At 46.9% G+C, this 18,942-nt stretch overlaps 1 pseudogene; it reads right to left on the reverse strand.

Annotated features, from left to right (window-relative positions):
- Positions 1-14,033: 14,033 nt before the first annotated feature.
- LOC141409297 (10 kDa heat shock protein, mitochondrial pseudogene) lies at positions 14,034-14,631 on the reverse strand (annotated as a pseudogene).
- Between the last annotated feature and the right edge of the window lie 4,311 nt (positions 14,632-18,942).

Here is an 18,942-nt window from a genome sequence, read left to right on the forward strand (position 1 = left end):
GACGCACTCGCCGGCGCCGCGTATTTAAATAAGGGGGCGGAGACGCCGGGCGTGGCAGCGTGGCCCTGCCGAGGCCCGCCCCTGCCGGCGCCGACCCGCAAGTCCAGAGTGGGGCGAAGGAAGAGGCTACACTGAAAACCGTACACGCCCTGGACCCGCGGCTGGGAGAGCGGCGCTTCTTACCCGGGTGGTTGGTGGGGTTTCTTAAAAAGCCCGGGCAAGGCGGCCTAGTCTAATTCCCTTTCTTGTCACAGAAAAAAAATCAAGGGAATTGGGGTTGCCACAACCAAAATGGCCGGTAGAATATGTCGCCGGTTCAATGACTTGGAAAACAAAAACTTTATATGTAGAGGTGAACTTTGCACAACCAGGTGTGTTACGGAATCGGAAAGCTTCTCCTTGCATCGCTCCCTCCTTCCTTCCACCTGCCTCAGAAGTCTTTCCTAGCCAAAGAGAGAGACAGCATTGAATAGGGTTAAGAGCATAGGTCTTGGGGTAAGAAAAAAATTAAGGTTATAATCCTTGCTCTGATAGAGTGGGCAAGAGCTCAAATGTAAAGTACCATTGACAAGATTCAAAATAATAATAAGGGAAGTGCCTGGCCCACAACATGGAACTCCAAAAGTCATATCCAGTATTGTTAAACTGTGAAGCCCTTTGTGCGTAAATCCTGATTTTAAGCCAACATTTAGATTCATGTTTAAAGGATGAACAAATAATAATAAAACACACTTTGAGGACTCGGGTTAAGTCTGTGTCGGTAACTGTTCTCATTGACCTGCATGCAATATCGCAGGCACCCCACGCCAGCATCCCCTCCCTGTCCTTAGGAGAAAGGATATGTTCCCAAAGCCTCTTCACATCCGCTGTGTAATCTGAGCCATGCATCAGGCCTGCGTTAGGTTCTCATTTAGCTGAAGAATGGCATAGAGATGTTAACAGTTCTGTGCGGAGGGATTAAATGAGCGGCCCAAGAAGAACTCTGCCATCTTGTAGACAGCCAGGCTAGCCACCAGAATCCCTGGGGCTTCCCACCACCCTGGTGCACTTTTATCCCACTTTGTCCATACACATGTTGGGGAATCAGGGCAGTTTGGGATGTGTAATCTTCCCTGGTCATTGTGTCCAAAAATGCAGCTTCTGCTGTCCTGACCCACAAATGATCAGTCAAGACCAGATTAGACATAACTAGAACCTGAGAAGTCAGGAGCTCAGGGAACCTAAAAGGAGCCCCTGAGACTGAAGATATTCTGTGAGTACAAATTACCCACTGTGGCTGACCCCAGGCCTCTATCATGGGGAATGAGAGCTTGTTGGCATCTCCACCAACGGTCACCTTTGTTACTGCCTTAAAATGATCGTGAGGCTGCTGCTAACCTTGAGCATTGACTAAGGCAGCCCCATGTTTATTAGCAAACACATGGCATAGATAAGTTTCAGTCAGGCTGGAGACATCACCAGAAGTCCTTGAGATGTCACTAGGTTATGTTAATTTTTTTTTTTTTCTTTTTGAGACAGAGTCTCACTCTGTCACCCAGATTGGAGTGCAGTGGCGCGGTCTCTGCTCACTGCAACCTCCACCTCCTGGGTTCAAGCAGTTCTCCTGCCTCAGTCTCCTGAGTAGCTGGGATTACAGGCATGTGCCACCACACCCGGCTAATTTTTGTAGTTTTAGTAGCGACGGGGTTTTGCTACGTTGGCCAGGCTGGTCTCAAATTCCAAACCTCAGGTGATCTGCCTACCTCGGCCTCCCAGAGTGCTAGGATTACAGGCGTGAGGCACCGCACCTGGCTTCCATTAATTTTCAATGCTGGGTCTGCATGTGTTTAGACAAGTGGGAGATTATTTTAAGCCAGTTTAACTAGAAATTGACAATCCTAGACAAGCCAGCAGTTACTTATCTTTCAGCCTAAACTGAGGAAACCACAGCCACGGATTGCCTCCAGAGATAGGGAGGAGTACACATGCCTATCTTGAAATCTCAGTGACCAAGAAGCAAGAAACTGAGATAAATCTGGGAACCTGGCCAGCTCGGGCTGTGTCAGGCAAGCATAGACAGAAGCCACAAGCCCCCAAACCCGTGGAAAGACAGTTGCCCTAATTCAGGTCTCCTGGCCTAATTGGCTTTTCAATATAAAATATACTATCTCTATCAGAAACGGGGAATCCTTTTTTCTTTTTTTTTTTGAGGAGTCTTGCTGTGTCGCCAGGCTGAAGTGCAGTGGTGTGATCTCGGCCCACCGCAACCTCTGCCTCCTGGGTGCAAGCGATTCTCTTGCCTCAGCCTCCCACCAGGCCCAGCCATGAGCATTTTCCTTGTTTATTTTGAGACAGGGTCTCCCTCTGTCACCCAGGCTAGAGTGCAGTGGCATGATAATTGTGGCTCACTGCAGCCTCAATCTCCTGGACTCAAGCAGTCTTCCCGCTTCAGCCTCCTCAGTAGCTGGGACTACCGGTGTGTGGCACCATGACCAGCTAATTATTTTTTGTAATTTTAGTATTTTGTTTTTGATACAGGTTCTTGTTCTGTCACCCAGACTAGAGTATAATGGCATGATCATGCTCACTGCATCCTCAGCCTCCCGAGCTCAAGTGATCCTCCCACCTCAGCCTCCCAAAGTTCTGGGGTTACAGGTGTGAACCCTGCACCTGGCCTGTTGAGAATTTGTTTTTATTTTGTTTTGTTTTGAGATGGAGTGTTTTGCTCTTGTTGCCCAGGTTGCTGTACAATGACATGATCTCAGCTCTGCAACCTCTGCCTCCTGGGTTCAAGTGATTCTTCTGCCTCAGCCTCCCCAAGTAACTAGGATTACAGGTGCCTGCCACCATGCCTGGCTAGTTTTTGTATTTTTAGTAGAGATGGATTTTACCATGTTGGCCAGGCTAGTCTCGAACTCCTGACTTCAGGTGATCGCCTGCCTCAGCCTCCCAAAGTGCAACTATGAAAAGACGGCTCTAAAGTGTTTCAAAATCAGAAGTTAATAACTAGTTCAACATTCTAAGGAGGTGGGAATAAGCATTCAAAATGAAGGCCTGTTAGGTGTGGTGGCTGATGCCTGTAATCCCAGCACTTTGGGAGGCTGAGGTGGATGCATCACCTCAGGTCAGGAGTTCGAGAGGCACCTGACCAACATGGAGAAACCCCGCCTCTACTAAAAATACAAAAATTAGCTGGGCATGATGGTGCAACCTATAGTTCCAGTTACTCAGGAGGCTTAAGCAGGAGGATCACTTAAAAGTGGCAGGTGGAGGTTGCAATGAGCTGAGATCATGCCACTGCACTCCAGCCTGGGTGACAGAGTGAGACCCTGTCTCAGAAAAATTAAAAAAAAAAAAAAAAAAGGAGGTCAGTGCTGTGGCTCATGCCTGTAATCCCAGCACTTTGGGAGGCCAAGGTGGGTAGATCACTTGAGGTCAAGAGTTCAAGACCAGCCTGTTCAACAAGGTGAAACTCCATCTCTACTAAAAATACAAAAATTAGCTGGGTGTGATGGCAGGTGCCTGTAGTCTCAGCTACTCAGGAGGCTGAGGCAGGAGAATCACTTGAACCCGGGAGGCAGAGGTTGCCGTGAGCTGAGATTGTGGCACTGCACTCCAGCCTGGCTGACAGAGTGAGACTCGATCTCAAAAAACAAAACAAAACAAAACAAAACAAAGAAGACCTGTGTGCTGAAGTGAAATGAGAAAAAGAGAACAGGAGGCTGAGGCAGGGGAATAGCTTGAACCTGGGAGGCGGAGATTGCAGTGAGCTGAGATGGCACCATTGCACTCCAGCCTGGGTGACAAGACCGAGACTCTGTCTCAAAAAAAAAAAAAAAAAAAAAAGAGGAGTGGAAGAAGCAGTGGGTGGGTGAGTCAGAGAACTGGCCAGAAGTCAGATCATATCAGATCATATAAAGCCTTTTCTTTTCCCTTTAATAATAATTATTATTATTACTTAATAGAGGCAGAGTCTCACTCTGTTGCCCAGGCTGATCTTGAACTCCTGGGCTCAAGCGATCCTTCTGCCTTGGCCTCTCAAAGTGATAGGATTACAGATGTAAGCCATCATGCCTGGCCAATATAAGGCCCTGTAAACCCTATACATACATGTAATAGTGGATGCTTCTGATTTCAAACATGACTAAGACCTTGTATTTCCACTGAAATAAAACCATGAAAACTAGTTAAAACATATAAAATATCTTTGGAAGGAATAAGAAAGAAACCAATGCAGTCAGGAAATGAGAAGCTACAATCCTTGAGAAAAGTGGTGTACACAGGGAAGCTCCAGCCCAGATTTTTATTTTTATGTTTTTGAGATGGAGTCTTGCTCTGTCACCCAGGCTGGAGGGCAGTGGCGCGATCTTTCCTCACTGCAACCTCCACCTCCTGGGTTCAAGCAGTTCTCCTGTCTCACCCTCCCGAGTAGCTGGCATTACAGGCGCCCCCCACAATGCCTGGCTAATTTTTGTATTTTTACTGGAGACGGGGTTTCACGGTATTGGTCAGACTGGTCTCAAACTCCTGAGCTTAGGTGATTCACCTGCCTCGGCCTCCCAAAGTGCGAGAATTATAGGCATAAGCCACCACACCCGACCTCAGAATTTTTTTTTTTTTTTTTTTTTAGCATACTGTCCATATTTTGGCTGAGAGGAATTGAGCTCCTCTAGAAAGTAACAATCTTTTTTTTTTTTTTTTGGAGATGGAGTCTTGCTCTGTCGCCAGGCAGGAGTACAGTGGCAGGAGCTCAGCTCACTGCAACCTCCGTCTCCTGGGTTCAAATGATTCTCCTGCCTCAGCCTCCCAAGTACTTGGGACTACAGGCACCTGCCACCACGCCCAGCTAATTTTTGTATTTTTAGTAGACTAAAATGTTGGCCAGGATGGTCTCAATCTCTTGACCTCGTGATTCGCCCTCCTTGGCCTCCCAAAGTGCTGGGATTACAGGCGTGAGCCACCGCACCCGGCCGAAAGTAACAGTCTTTATTGGGCTAAAAAAACACAGCCTCCAAAGTGACTCAGACAAGGATCAAAACACTGCAGACCCTTAAGAAACCAGAGATAGAGCCAGAAAGCCAAAAATCTGTGAAATGTTTCTCAAGTCACTGGCTGACTCCTAACTGCGCATGCACAGAATGAGACTCTAACAAAGACAGAAGCAAACAATAGCTGAGAGAGTAATAGCTGAACAGAAGCTTCAGCAGCCACACAAGTGCTGGGGAAATGGATGTTAAAGTTTAAACCCTGCCAAGGTACAAAAGCCTTGGCAAACACTCTGGGCTTTTAACTGAGGCCTCAAAAGGGCTACACCCTAGGAGTAAAGGCCACATCCCACGAGAAAGAACAACAGCCTAGGAATAAGGACCTTGCCCTAGAATAAAGTGCAAAACTATGATAAACCAAACCCAGTAAAGCCTAAAACGTGCCTCAGTGAGATCAAGGTGATCCACTACTACTCTGTCCATAAGAAGAAAACCTCAATCTTTTTTGGAAGAATGATTACATCATCCAGAGCCTCTGTAATTTTTGATTCATTGCTAGACCATGCAGATAAAAAGATAAAAAGATATATACAAAAATTAGCCAGGCATGGTAGTATGTGCCTGTAATCCCAGCTACTTGGGAGGCTGAGACAGCAGAATTGCTTGAACCTGGGAAGTGGAGGTTGCAGTGAGCCGAGATCACGCCATTGTACTCCAGTCTGGGCAACAAGACCAAAACTCTGTTTAAAAACAAAACAAACAAACAAAAAAATCAAATGAGCCGGGCACAGTGGCTAATATCTGTAATTCTAGCACTTTGGAAAGCCAAGGCGGGTGGATCGCCTGAGGTCAGGAGTTTGAGACCAGTCTGGCCAACATAGTGAAACCCCATCTCACTAAAAATATAAAAAATTAGCTGGGCGTGGTGGCAGGTGCCTGTAATCCCAGCTACTTGGGAGGCTGAGGCAGGATAATCACGTGAACCTGGGAGGCAGAGCTGGCAGTGAGCTGAGATCACGCCATTGCACTCCAGCCTGGGCAACAAGAGCAAAACTCTGTCTCAAAAAACATAAATAGGCCAGGCGCTGTGGCTCATGCCTGTAATTCCAGCACTTTGGGAGGCCAAGGCAGGCAGATCACAAGGTCAGGAGATCGAGACCATCCTGGCTAACATGGGGAAACCCCATCTCTACTAAAAATACAAAAAAATTAGCCAGCGTGGTGGTGGGCACCTGTAGTCCCAGCTACTCGGGAGGCTGAGGCAGGAGAATGGCGTGAACCCAGGAGGTGGAGCTTGCAGTGAGCTGAGATCACACCACTGCACTCCAGCTTGGGCAACAGAGCGAGACTGTCAAAAACAACAAAACAAAAACAGTAATAAAAAAAAAATCAAATTGACATTCTAGAACTGAATTAAAATTTATTATATGAGGGCAGGGCACGCTGGCTCATGCCTATAATCCCAGAGCTTTGGGAGGCTGAGGCTGGCAGATCACTTGAGCCCAGGAGTTCGAGACCAGCCTGGCCAACATGGCAAAACCCCATATGTACTAAAAATACAAAAATTAGCTGGGTGTGGTGGCGGGCACCTTGGTCACGGCTACTTGGGAGGCTGAGGCACAAGAATCACTTGAGCCTGGAAGGTGGAGGTTGCAGTAAGCTGAGATCGCACCACTACACTCCAGCCTGGCAATAGAGTGAGACTTCGTCTCAAAAAAAAAAAAAAAAAAAAAATTTTGCCAGGTGTGGTTGCTCACACCTGTAATCCCAGCACTTTGGGAGGCTGAGGCGGGCAGATCACGAGGTCAGGAGATCAAGACCATCCTGGCTAACACGGTGAAAACCCATCTCTACTAAAAATACCAAAAATTAGCCAGGCATGGTGGCAGGCGCCTGTAGTCCCAACTACTTGGGAGGCTAAGGCAGGAGAATGGCGTAAACCTGGGAGGTGGAGCTTGTTGCAGTGAGCCAAGATCGTGCCACTACACTCCAGCCTGGGTGACAGAGCAAGACTCCGTCTCAAAAAAAATAAAAAATAAAAAATAAAAATTTGTTATATGATTATAACAGCAGACTGGACGTGGCAGAAGATAGAATTAGTGAACTGGCCACAGGTTAATAGAAAATATCTTAAACACACACACACACACACACACACAAAAAAAAGAATTTAAAAAATAGTGTAAGAGATATGAAGGGCACAGTCAAACTGTAGAGTCTCAAAAGGAGAGAAAGAGAATAGGGCAGGCTCAATATTTGAAGAGGCAATGCCATGAGTTTTCCCCCATACTGATGAAAGATATAAACCTACAGATTCAAGAAGTTCCAAGAGACCATGTGCGGTGGCACACGCTTGTAATCCCAGTACTTTGGGGTTCTAAGGCAGGACAAATGATTGACACCAGGAGTTCCAGACCAGCCTGGGCAATATAGTGAGACCCTGTCTCTACCAAAAATAAAAAATTAGCTAAACGTGATGGCACATTCCTGTGGTCCCAGCTACTCGGGAGGCTGAGGTGGGAAAATGGCTTCAGTCCAGGATCTGAGGCTGCAGTGAGATATGATTGTGCCACTGCACTCCAGCCTGAGTGACAGAGCTCCTGTCTCCAAAAAAAGAGCCTTTGTCTCAAAAAAAAAAAAGAAAAGAAAAAAGTTAAAATGGTGAGTTTTATGTTGATACAAAAATTTTAAAAATACAATTGGTTCTATTTTTTTAAAGGAGGTAAAATAAAGACATTTTCAGGCATACAAAAGCTGAGTGAATTCATTGCCAGATGATCTGCATTACCCTAGGCTGACGGCAAGTGATCCCATTTGTAGCCTAGGACTGCAGGAAGAAATAGGAGCACTGGAAAGGTCAATATGGGGACAATTAATAATACTAATTGTTTTAGACAACCATAATGAGAGATTTAGAACATATGTAAAACTAAAATATGTGACTCCCATAGCACATAGCATGTAATCAAGGATGCAGATTAGAATTGCTAGCCCCAAGAGCTTAGGGTGAACACTAAAACAACACATGAATGTGTAAGTGTAAAGATAATAGAAGAGAAAAAACAGTCTGTCCGGGTGCAATGGCTCACGCCTATAATCCCAGCAATTTGGGAGGCCGAGGTGGCGGGGATCACCTAAGGTCAGGAGTTTGAGACCTGGCCAACATGGTGAAACCCTGTCTCTACTAAAAATACAAAAAAGTAGCTGGGTGTGGTGGCAAGTTCATGTAGTTACAGTTACTCAGGAGGCTGAGGCAGGAGAATTTTTTTTTTTTTTTTTGAGACAGAGTCTCGCTCTTTTGCCCAGGTTGGAGTGCAGTGGCGCTATCTCGGCTCACTGCAAGCTCTGCCTCCTGGGTTCACGCCATTCTCCTGACTCAGCATCCCAAGTAGCTGGGACTACAGGCACCCGCCACCACACCCGGCTAATTTTTTTCTTTGTATTTTTTGGTAGAGACAGGGTTTCACCATGTTAGCCAGGATGGTCTCGATCTCCTGACCTCGTGATCTGCCCGCCTCAGCCTCCCAAAGTGCTGGGATTACAGGCGTGAGCCACCATGCCAGCCAGCCAGGAGAATCTCTTGAACCCGGGAGGCAGAGGTTGCAGTGAGCCGAGACTGTGCCACTGCACTCCAGCCTGGGAGACAGAGTGAAACTATGTCTCAAAAAAATAAGTAAATAAAATAATACATAATAAAAATACAAAAATTACCTGGGCATGGTGGTGTGCACCTGTAATCCCAGCTATTAGGGAGGCTGAGGCATGAGAATGCTTGAACCCAGGAGGCAGAGGTTGCAGTGAGATGAGATCCTGCCACTGCACTCCAGCCTGAGCGACAGAGTGAGACTCTGTCTCAAAAAAAAAAAAAAAAAAAAAAAAGAGAAAAAACACTGAAATGAAAAGCATTTGATTAATCCAAAAGAAGGCAAAAAGGGTAGGAATAAAGTAACAAAGAACAGATGGGATAAATAGAAAACAATTGCATTAGGCTTAAATCTACTTAAATCTAAACGGAATGAGCAGCTCTTGGAGGGCTTTTAGCAAGGGCATAATATAATCCCCAAGCAAGAGCTGGCAGAGGTGGGGTCTTCAACTACCTCACAATTACCTTTTTTTTTTTTTTTTTTTTTTTTTTGAGACGGAGTCTCTCAGTCGCCCAGGCTAGAGCGCAGTGGCACGATCTCGGCTCACTGCAAGCTCCGCCTCCCGGGTTCACACCATTCTCCTGCCTCAGCCTCCCAAGTAGCTGGGACTACAGGCGCCCGCCACCACGCCCAGCTAAATTTTTGCATTTTTAGTAGAGACGGGGTTTCACCGTGTTAGCCAGGATGGTCTCGATCTCCTGACCTCGTGATCCACCCGCCTCAGCCTCCCAAAGTGCTGGGATTACAGGCATGAGCCACCGTGCCTGGCCATACCTCACAATTACCCATACAGCGCTAAGCATGATTTGGGCACACAGGGAGCATCTGAAGTCATGCTGGATCGGTCAAGCTGCCTCCTGCTATTGGAGAGTTGCTGAAAGGGTCATATTTTCCTGAAGCCCTCTCTTGCCTTTCCTCACTTACTGCATAAACAAAGTGAAAAGAGGAGGTTGGGCAGAGCACTTTCTCCCATTTCTTACCATCTTTCTCATTTGAAAATTGTGGCAGCTTTCAAAGTAGAGGAATCTTTTCTGAAACTTGACTGGGCAGCTGCATCACCAGGAGCAATTTTCTCTTTCTTTCTTTTTTTTTTTTTTTTTTTTTTTGCGATGGAATCTTGCTCTGTCACCAGGTTGGAGTGCAGTGGCATAATCTCAGCTCACTGCAACCTCTGCCTCCCAGGTTCAAGCGATTCTCCTGAATCAACCTCCCCAGTAGCTGGGACTACAGGCATGCACCACCACGCCCGGCTAATTTTTGTATTTTTAGTAGAAACGGGGTTTCACCATGTTGGTCAGGATGGTCTCTATCTCTTGACCTCATGATCCGCCCGCCTCAGCCTCCCAAAGTGCTGGGATTACAGGCGTGAGCCACCGCACCTGGCCAGCAGGAACAATTTTCAAAAGTTTATTTTTTCTTTTTCTTTTTTTCTGAGATGGAGTCTCGCTCTGTCACCAAGCTGCAGCGCAGTGGTACAATCTCGGCTCACTGCAAGCTCTGCCTCCCAGGTTCACGCCATTCTTCTGCCTCAGTCTCCCCAGTAGCTGGGACTACAGGTGCCTGCCACCATGCCCAGCTAATTTTTTGTATTTTTAGTAAAGACGGGGTTTCACCATGTTAGCCAGAATGGTCTCGATCTCCTGACCTTGTGATTCACCCACCTCAGCCTCCCAAAGTGCTGGGATTACAGGCGTGAGCCACTGTGCCCGGCCTTCTCTTTTTTTTTCGAGACAGGATCTTGCTCTGTTGCCCAGGCTGGAGTGCAGTGGCACAATCACAGCTTCACAGCTCACTGCAGTCTTGACTTCCTGGGCTGAAGAGATTTTGCCTATCTCAGTCTCCCAAGTAGCAAGGACTATAGCTGCGTGCCACCATACCTGGCTAAATAAAATTTTTTTTTAGTAGAGATGAGGTTGTGCTGTTGCTCAGGCTGGTCTCAAACTCCCAGGCTCCAGCAATCCTCCTGCCTCAACCTCCCAAAGTGCTGGGATTACGGGCCTGGGCCACCCCTAACAACTAACCCAGCACTGGTCCCTGCTGCTCTTTGGCTACTGTCGGTCTAGTGCATGCCTGACAGTATGGGGGACTTCTTTTCCTCAGGCAACTTCCTGACCTTTGCCATATCCAGACCTCAAAATCAAACAGAAGTAACATTGACCCATAAAGTTTTAACATTTTTACCCTGAAATTTTTTTGTTACCTGTTAATGCCCTTCCCCCAAGTCTCAACATTTCTTTTTTCCCCTGGGAAAATTAACTCCTTGTCAACATTGTCATTTTTATTTTCATTCACTTAATCAGCAATTATTTTTGGAGCAGTCCTATGTATCACCTGCTTTGGGGATGGCACTGTGGTTAGGAGAACCAGTCTGGACTGGCCGGTTCCACCATCTGCTCCACCACTGCCTGCTGGTGTGTTGTTCTGGGTTCTCCAACAAGCACTCTCCAGATAAGATTAGCCATGCAAAACACTTAATTGGAGTAAAGCCAGGCCGGCTCAGTGGCTCACGTCTCTAAACCCAGCACTTTGGGAGGCCGAGGCGGGTGGATTACTTGAGGTCAGTTCAAGACCAGCTGGCCAACATGGAGAAACCCCATTTCTGCTAAAAATACAAAAATCAGCCAGGCGTGGTGGCACATGCCCGTAATCCCAGCTACTCTGGAGGCTGAGGCAGGAGAATTGCTTGAACTTGGGAGGTGGAGGTTGCCGTGAGTTGAGATCATGACACTGCACTCCAGGCTGGGCGACAGAGCGAGACTCTGCCTTAAGAGAAAAAAGAAGTAAATCCTCCCAGAAATGGGAACATCTCTGCCGTAGCATCTCTGCCAAGTTCAGAGATTGGCTAGGAGTAACCTTTAGGGAGTATGGCCTCAGAGTGAACACAATGATGGGTTTCAAAGCACAACAGCTGGGACCATTGGTCAATTACATTCCTCATGGTTGGAGATTTGAGAAGCATATTTCATGACCAGTCTATTCCACCCTTTCTGTTTCACAGATTTACTTCTCTGTTCAAGTTTGGTGAGCAGCTAAGCCATAGTTCCCATGGGCTTCTCTTTCTGTGAGAAAAACTTCAAAATAGGGAGGTTAGTGGGATAAACTAACATTCATCATTGCAATTGATCTCAGACCTCAATTGCTATTCATCCTCTCCTTGCTCCATTCTGAATTTATTTTACACTCAGCTATTACTTCAGAAGTCTTGGTGGCTTACCTGGTGATGTGACACAAACCTTCATTCCTGGGGTGGTGCTGCCGGTGGTCTTTGTCATCATACAGTGTGGTGTGGTGTTGCTATGCATGTCTCTTCAGTTACAGAAGGGCCAGGAGGCGCCAGCAGGCACCCGCATGGATCACTTCGGTGTTTCCCCCGTCCCCATTATATAAAAGCAACCCTACTGCCTCCTGTTGATGAGGGTTAATTACTACTGCCAATATGGGGAGTCCTTTTCTCACATACTGGTCTCTGGGCGTGCTCGAGGAGTCCAAAGTGCCCTGGCGGCAGCCGTAACTTGTAATTCATTAGGACCCTTGCTGCGTCACCTAACAAAGTGTGCTTCCTGTAGGAACCCAGGACCTTCGACCATGCAGGGCTCAGAATTGCTGGGATGGGAAGCACAAAATCACCTGGGTCATCAGAAGTGACAGTAAGTGGGGTCATGCCTGGCACCTGGACCCATGTAATTTTCCTATCAGGAATTAGCACAGCCTCTAACTTAGCGCTGCATCCTGAAGATCTGCATCCTATCTTTCAGAATGTTCTCAGCTAGTGCTTCAGCTGTCCCTTTAAAAGGTCATTAACAGGATTTTATTAGTTGGCTGCTTATGGATGGTGTGGTATAGGATATGACCAGCAGCCTCATGGTCATGGGTCTGTTCACTGTTGATAGGGTCCCCTGAACCAGATGCAATGCTGTGTGTCAATCTGAACTCAATCAGGCATACCACTGGCTGACGTTCTGAGAGTGAGAAAGGCAAACCCATACCCAGAATAGGCAGTCTATCACTGTGAGGATAAAATGGCCTTTGCACATGGAAGAAGCCAAATGTAGCTGACTTGCCACCAAGTGGCTGCTTGGTCTTCTTTAGAAACGTGCCTTTCAAAGACTCAGTGTTGCAGGCCGGGTGCGGTGGCTCAAGTCTGTAATCCCAGCACTTTGGGAGGCTGAGGTGGGCAGATCACAAAGTCAAGAGACCAAGACCATCCTGACCAACATGGTGAAACCCCGTCTCTACTAAAAATACAAATATTAGCCAGGTACGGTGATGCACACCTGTAATCCCAGCTACTCAGGAGACTGAGGCAGGAGAATCGTTTGAACCTGGGAGGCAGAGGTTGCAGTGAGCCGAGATCATGCCACGGCACTCCAGTCTGGCGACAGAGCAAGACTCTGTCTCAAAAAAAAAAAAAAAAAAAGACTTGGACATTCAGAGGCAGCAGTAGCTGGATGTACCTTGGTGAGTAGGAGTCCATGATGCTACTGAGCTATGGCTGCTCTTTTCACTGTCCATTCCAGCATGTCAGGTCTGGAGGAGCTAAAGGCTAGCTCATGTCAATTGGCGGGGTCATTTTGCTTACTTGGTTGTTCAGTGCCTTTTTGTGGTGGAGGCTTTCTGATGGGCATTATTAAGAGATACAAAAATATTTATATATTGTACCCACTCCCATATGTTCATCCATGTGCCTCTACTCCAGGCCAGGCCATTGGACTTTGTCCAGGAATATGTATATATTCTCATCTTACACACAAAGTGGAATGACTAAGAGCATAGCCAGCATTTCCACCAATTGGGAAAAGTTTTCACTCTCCACCATCTTTCAGAACCACCCTTGCATTCTTTAGGTCTTTAATGGTGACTCTAATCTTCACAAATCCCCATCCTCCCAATGGAACATATTTTTTGTCATTAGTTATCATCAGTTTATTATAAAAGAGAGATACGAAAATTATTTACATGATGAAAGATTTCAGCCCCGTCGCTAATAAAAATACAAAAAATAAGCCGGGCGTAGCGGCGGGCGCCTGTAGTTCCAGCTACTTGGGAGGCTGAGGCAGGAGAGTGCCGTGAACCCGGAAGCGGAGCTTGCAATGAGCCGAGATTGCACCACTGCACTCCAGCCTGGGCGACAGAGCCAGACTCCGTCTCAAAAAAAAAAAAAAAAAAAAAAAGATTTCAGAACTTCAGTGGAGCAGGCAGCTTCATGCTGATGCCATTTCTTTTTTTCTTTTTCTTTTTTTTTTTTTGAGACGGAGTCTCGCTCTGTCGCCCAGGCTGGAGTGCAGTGGCCAGATCTCAGCTCACTCTGCAAGCTCCGCCTCCCGGGTTTACGCCATTCTCCTGCCTCAGCCTCCCGAGTAGCTGAGACTACAGGCGCCCGCCACCTCGCCCGGCTAGTTTTTGTATTTTTTAGTAGAGACGGGGTTTCACCGTGTTAACCAGGATGGTCTTGATCTCCTGACCTTGTGATCCGCCTGTCTCGGCCTCCCAAAGTGCTGGGATTACAGGCTTGAGCCACCGCGCCGGGCCGTAAACCTTGAACGCTGATGCCATTTCAATAGTGTCTTATTTCAGTCTACGTACTTTTCAAGAATGTCACCATCTCTAAATAGGAAATAATCCTTGTCATCTATAACTACTTTGGTGCCTCCATAGTCTGGAAGAAGAACTTTATCTCCAACTTTCATGGTAACCGGCTGAATCTCTCTACCCTTTCCTTTAGAACCCGATCCAACAGTGACTACTATTGCTTGCAATACTTTTCCTTGAGATTTTTCTGGCAGCATAATGCCTCCTTTGGTTACAGTTTCAGCAGCGCTCCTTTCAACAGTACTTGCTCAAAGAGTGGAAGAAACTTTCTAAACGCCTGTCTTGCCATGACTCCCTCCACCTCAGACTTGTACTCTTGGAAAATTGTTTTTATTTATTTATTTATTTATTTTTGAGACGAAGTCTTGCTCTTGTCCCCCAGGCTGGAGTGCAATGGCGCGATCTTGGCTCACTGCAACCTCTGCTTCCCAGGTTCAAGCGATTCTCCTGCCTCAGCCTCCTGAGTAGCTGGGATTACAGGGACCTGCCACCATGCCCAGCTAATTTTTATATTTTTAGTAGAGACGGGGTTTCACCATGTTAGGCAGGCTGGTCTCAAACTCCTGACTTCAGGTGATCTGCCCACTTTGGCCTCCTAAGGTGCTGGGATTACAGCCACTGTGCCCAGCCTCAGAACATTGTTTTTTAACATATTTTAGTCAGGGGTAGGGAGCAATTTCACAGGTTTACATCTGCCCTTTCCTGCCCATGACAGCTCCTGCCCCACAGGCCAGAAATACAATGTAGGGTTATTCCAGGTCACTTACAGTTATATATTTGGGGACTATGTAAATCTCTGGGTGGGTCCATACATTCAGTGAGCTGAGAGCCATATTTTACCACTTTAGCCAAGAGTCCATTTATTAACTGGCCCTTATAGGCCAGGGGGACTATAATGATGTTTTAGGCCTCTGATGATCAATTTCACTTTTAAGTCTGTGTCCAATAGTCTTCAAAATGTTTGGTTATTTCCCTTTTGCCACTGTACAGTCACCCAGGTAAGTAGCCATGAGTTCCTTTGGGGAAGGCCTGAGGACCCTCGTGCCATGGTGTGGTAGGGTCTTTGGTGTTAGGCTCCTGACCAATACTTTCATCAATGGATTCTAGATCTGAAAATTGGCTCAGATTGGGCAGGGTGTGGTGGCTCACACCTGTAATCCCAGCACTTTGGGAGGCTGAGGTGGGTGGATCATGAGGTCAAGAGATGGAGACCATCCTGGCCAACATGGTGAAACCCTGTCTCTCTAAAAATATGAAAATTAGCCAGGTGTGGTGGTGCACACCTGTAGTCCTAGCTACTTAGGAGGCTGAGGCAGGAGAATCGCTTGAACTTTGGAAGTAGAGGTTGCAGTGAGCCAAGATTGCACCTCTGCACTCTAGCCTGGATGACTGAGACTGTCTCAAAAAAAAAAAAAAAAAAGCTCAGATCTAGAAACTGGGCAAAGGAGCAGGACTTACTGGTGACCACCCTTAGCCTCCTGTTCCTCCATTCTTTTTTTTTTCTTTTTTGAGATGGAGTCTCATTCAGTTGTCCAGGCTGGAGTGCAGTGGCACGATCTCCACTCACTGCAAGCTCCGCCTCCCGGGTTCACGCCATTCTCCTACCTCAGCCTCCTGAGTAGCTGCGACTACAGGTGCCCGCCACCACGCCCAGCTAATTTTTTTGTATTTTTAGTAGAGATGGGGTTTCACCATGTTAGCTAGGATGGTCTCGATCTCCTGACCTTGTGATCTGCCCGCCTCGGCCTCCCAATGTGCTGGGATTACAGGCGTGAGCCACTGCACCTGGTTTTTCCTCCATTCTTGTGGACCTTATTGGCTATAGATGTTGGTTAGTTCCCTTGCTGGTCTTGGGTGATGTTATCCTTTATTAACCATCTCTATACTCCCCGCTCATCAAGACCCCTTGGTTGCCATTTTATTATTAATTTTTTTTGAGATGGAGTCTCGCTCTGTCACCCACGCTGGAGCGCAGTGGCACCATCTCGGCTCACTGCAACCTCTGCCTCCTGGGTTCAAGCAATTCTCCTGCCTCAGCCTACCGAGTAGCTGGGACTACAGGTGTGTGCCACCACACCCGGCTAATTTTTTGTATTTTTAGTAGAGATGGGGTTTCACCGTGTTAGCCAGGATGGTCTCAATCTCATGACCTCGTGATCCTCCTGCTTTGGCCTCCCAAGGTGCTGGGATTACAGGCATGAGCCACCCCACCTGGCAAATTTTTGTATTTTTAATACAGACAGGGTTTCACCATATTGGCTAAGCTAGTCTCAAACTCCTGACCTCAAGTGATCCTCCTGCCTTGGCCTCCCAAAGTGCTGGAATTATAGGCATGAGCCACCACATCTGGCCCTTGGTCATCTCGTTTGATCTTGCTGGTAATGGTGGTAATTGTGGTCTCCTGGCTTCTGGCAGTTAAACATTGCCACCAGGTCTTTATTATTCTGGGGCCCCAATCAGCCCGTCTTACCACCTGTTTTCTTGGAACACTCCTGGCACTACTTGTGTGAGTCCAGGTCTGCCAGCAAGCAGACAACAAAAAGGGATTAGCTATGCAATAAATTTATTAGGGGCAACAGTTGTAGGAAAAATGAGGTGGCTGAGAGAGCCATGTGACCATGATGCAGGTCCAACACTGTGTGAAGTACAAAGGGAGGGAAGGAAGGACAGGAGGATTCGGTGGAAACATCTAAGACTCATCTTAAACTGAAATTCATTTCTAAGAAAGTCGGCCAAGGCTGGGCGCAGTGGCTCACGCCTGTAATCCCGGCACTTTGGGAGGCCAAGGTGGGCAGATCACCTGAGGTGGGGAGTTCAAGACCAGCCTGACCAACATGGAGAAACCCGGTCTCTGCTAAAAACACAAAAAAAATTATCCGGGTGTGGTGGTGCATGCATACCTGTATTCCCAGCTACTCGGGAGGCTGAGGCAGGAGAATCACTTGAACCCGGGAGGCGGAGGTTACAGTGAGCCAAGATCGCGCCATTGCACTCCAGCCTGGGAGACAAGAGTGAAACTCCATCTCAAAAAAACAAAAAAGAAAGTTGGCCAAGGCCATAGGACACTCCTCATGCAAAAGTTACCTGTCACTGAGTCTTCCAGAAATGGGCCTGCATCAGTAGCCCTGCCACTCTCTTTTTTGAGATGAGGTCTCGCTGTGTCACCCAGGCTGGAGTGCAGTGGCGCGATCTTGGCTCACTGCAAGCTCTGCCCCGCCCCGGGTTCATGCCATTCTCCCACCTCAGCCTCCCGATTAGCTGGGACTACAGGCACCTGGGCAAAAGAGCGAGACTCCATCTAAAGAAAAAAAAAAAAGAAGCTGGGATTACTGGCCACCATGCCCAGCTAATTTTTGTATTTTTAGTAGAGATGGGGTTACGCCATGTTGGCCAGGCTGGTCTCGAACTCCCGACCTCAAGTGATCCACCCTCCTCGGCTTCCCAAAGTGCTGGGATTACAGGCATGAGCCACCGCACCCAGCCTTTATTAGGATTTTTAACCTGTTTCTTCCCCTGTAAGATAGAATAATAATACGTATTCTATAACATTAAGAATTACTTATTAGTAATAAATATTTACTAAGTCATTACTTAATATATTAAACTATAAAGAGATAAAACAAAACAGCAGAGATTTTTACCAACAAACATATGTTGACTAAGAACAAGGACAAACAAATGTCTATTTTTAGAATTTTGGCCAGGCATGGTGGCTCATATCTGCAATCCCAATGTTTTGGGAGGCAGAGGCGGGAGGATTGCTTGAACTAGAAGTTTGAGACCAGTTGGGCAACAAAGCAAGACCCCTGTCTCTACCAAAAAACAACAACAACAACAAAAAATTGGCTGGGCAGAGTGGTCCACAACTACAGTCCCAGCTACTCAGGAGGTTGAGGAGACAGGATTACCCCAGCCCGTGAGTTTGAGGATGCAGAGATAGGACAGTGCCACTGCACTCTAGACTGAGTGACAGTCAGACCCCGTTTCTTATAAAAAATTTTTTTCAGAATTTCACTTATACTCAATCACTGACATGGAAAACAAAAAGGAGGGTATTGTGAAAAACAAAAACAATGGTGTTCGGTTTTGTAATTTGGGGTTTACTTCTATCCTAGGACCTCTGTCATTGTCCCTTAGAGCATCAGGCTCCATGAAGTTAGTAAGCTTATACCTATGGATTCAGTTCTCCTGGAATCCAGTATACTCCAGCTAGAAACTGGAAAACATTTTCAGCCTTTCCAGCCTAATTGCAGAGCACCATGATTTATGGCAACGAAGATTCTTGAACTCAAACAGAACAAAGAAACTGAGGCAGGTGGCCAGAACTGTGCTGAGCAGGAACCCTGAAACCCATGCTTGCCCACTGCTGCTGCCATGGTCAGAAGTGCTGCCAATGACTAGAAGAAATAAAGGAAACAAAAGTCCTCTCTTCTCCCTTCCTCCCACTTTACAGTCTCCTGGATTCAAATAAACAAGCAGGAAGCCAGCAGGCAAGAGTCTGGGAAATGTAGATCCCTAGATCTGAGAGTAAACAGACTAAATAGACACATGACCAGGGCATTTTTTTTTTTTTTTTTTTTTTTGAGACGGAGTCTCGCTTTTTCACCCAGGCTACAGTACAGTGGTGTGATCTCGGCTAACTGCAACCTCTGCCTCCCGGGTTCAAGCAATTCTCCTGCTTCAGCCCCAAGTAGCTGGGATTACAGGCGCCCACAACTACAACCAGCCAATTTTTGTATCATTTA

Source organism: Macaca fascicularis, chromosome 20 (assembly GCF_037993035.2).
Source record: "Macaca fascicularis isolate 582-1 chromosome 20, T2T-MFA8v1.1".
Taxonomy (NCBI): Eukaryota; Metazoa; Chordata; class Mammalia; order Primates; family Cercopithecidae; genus Macaca; species Macaca fascicularis.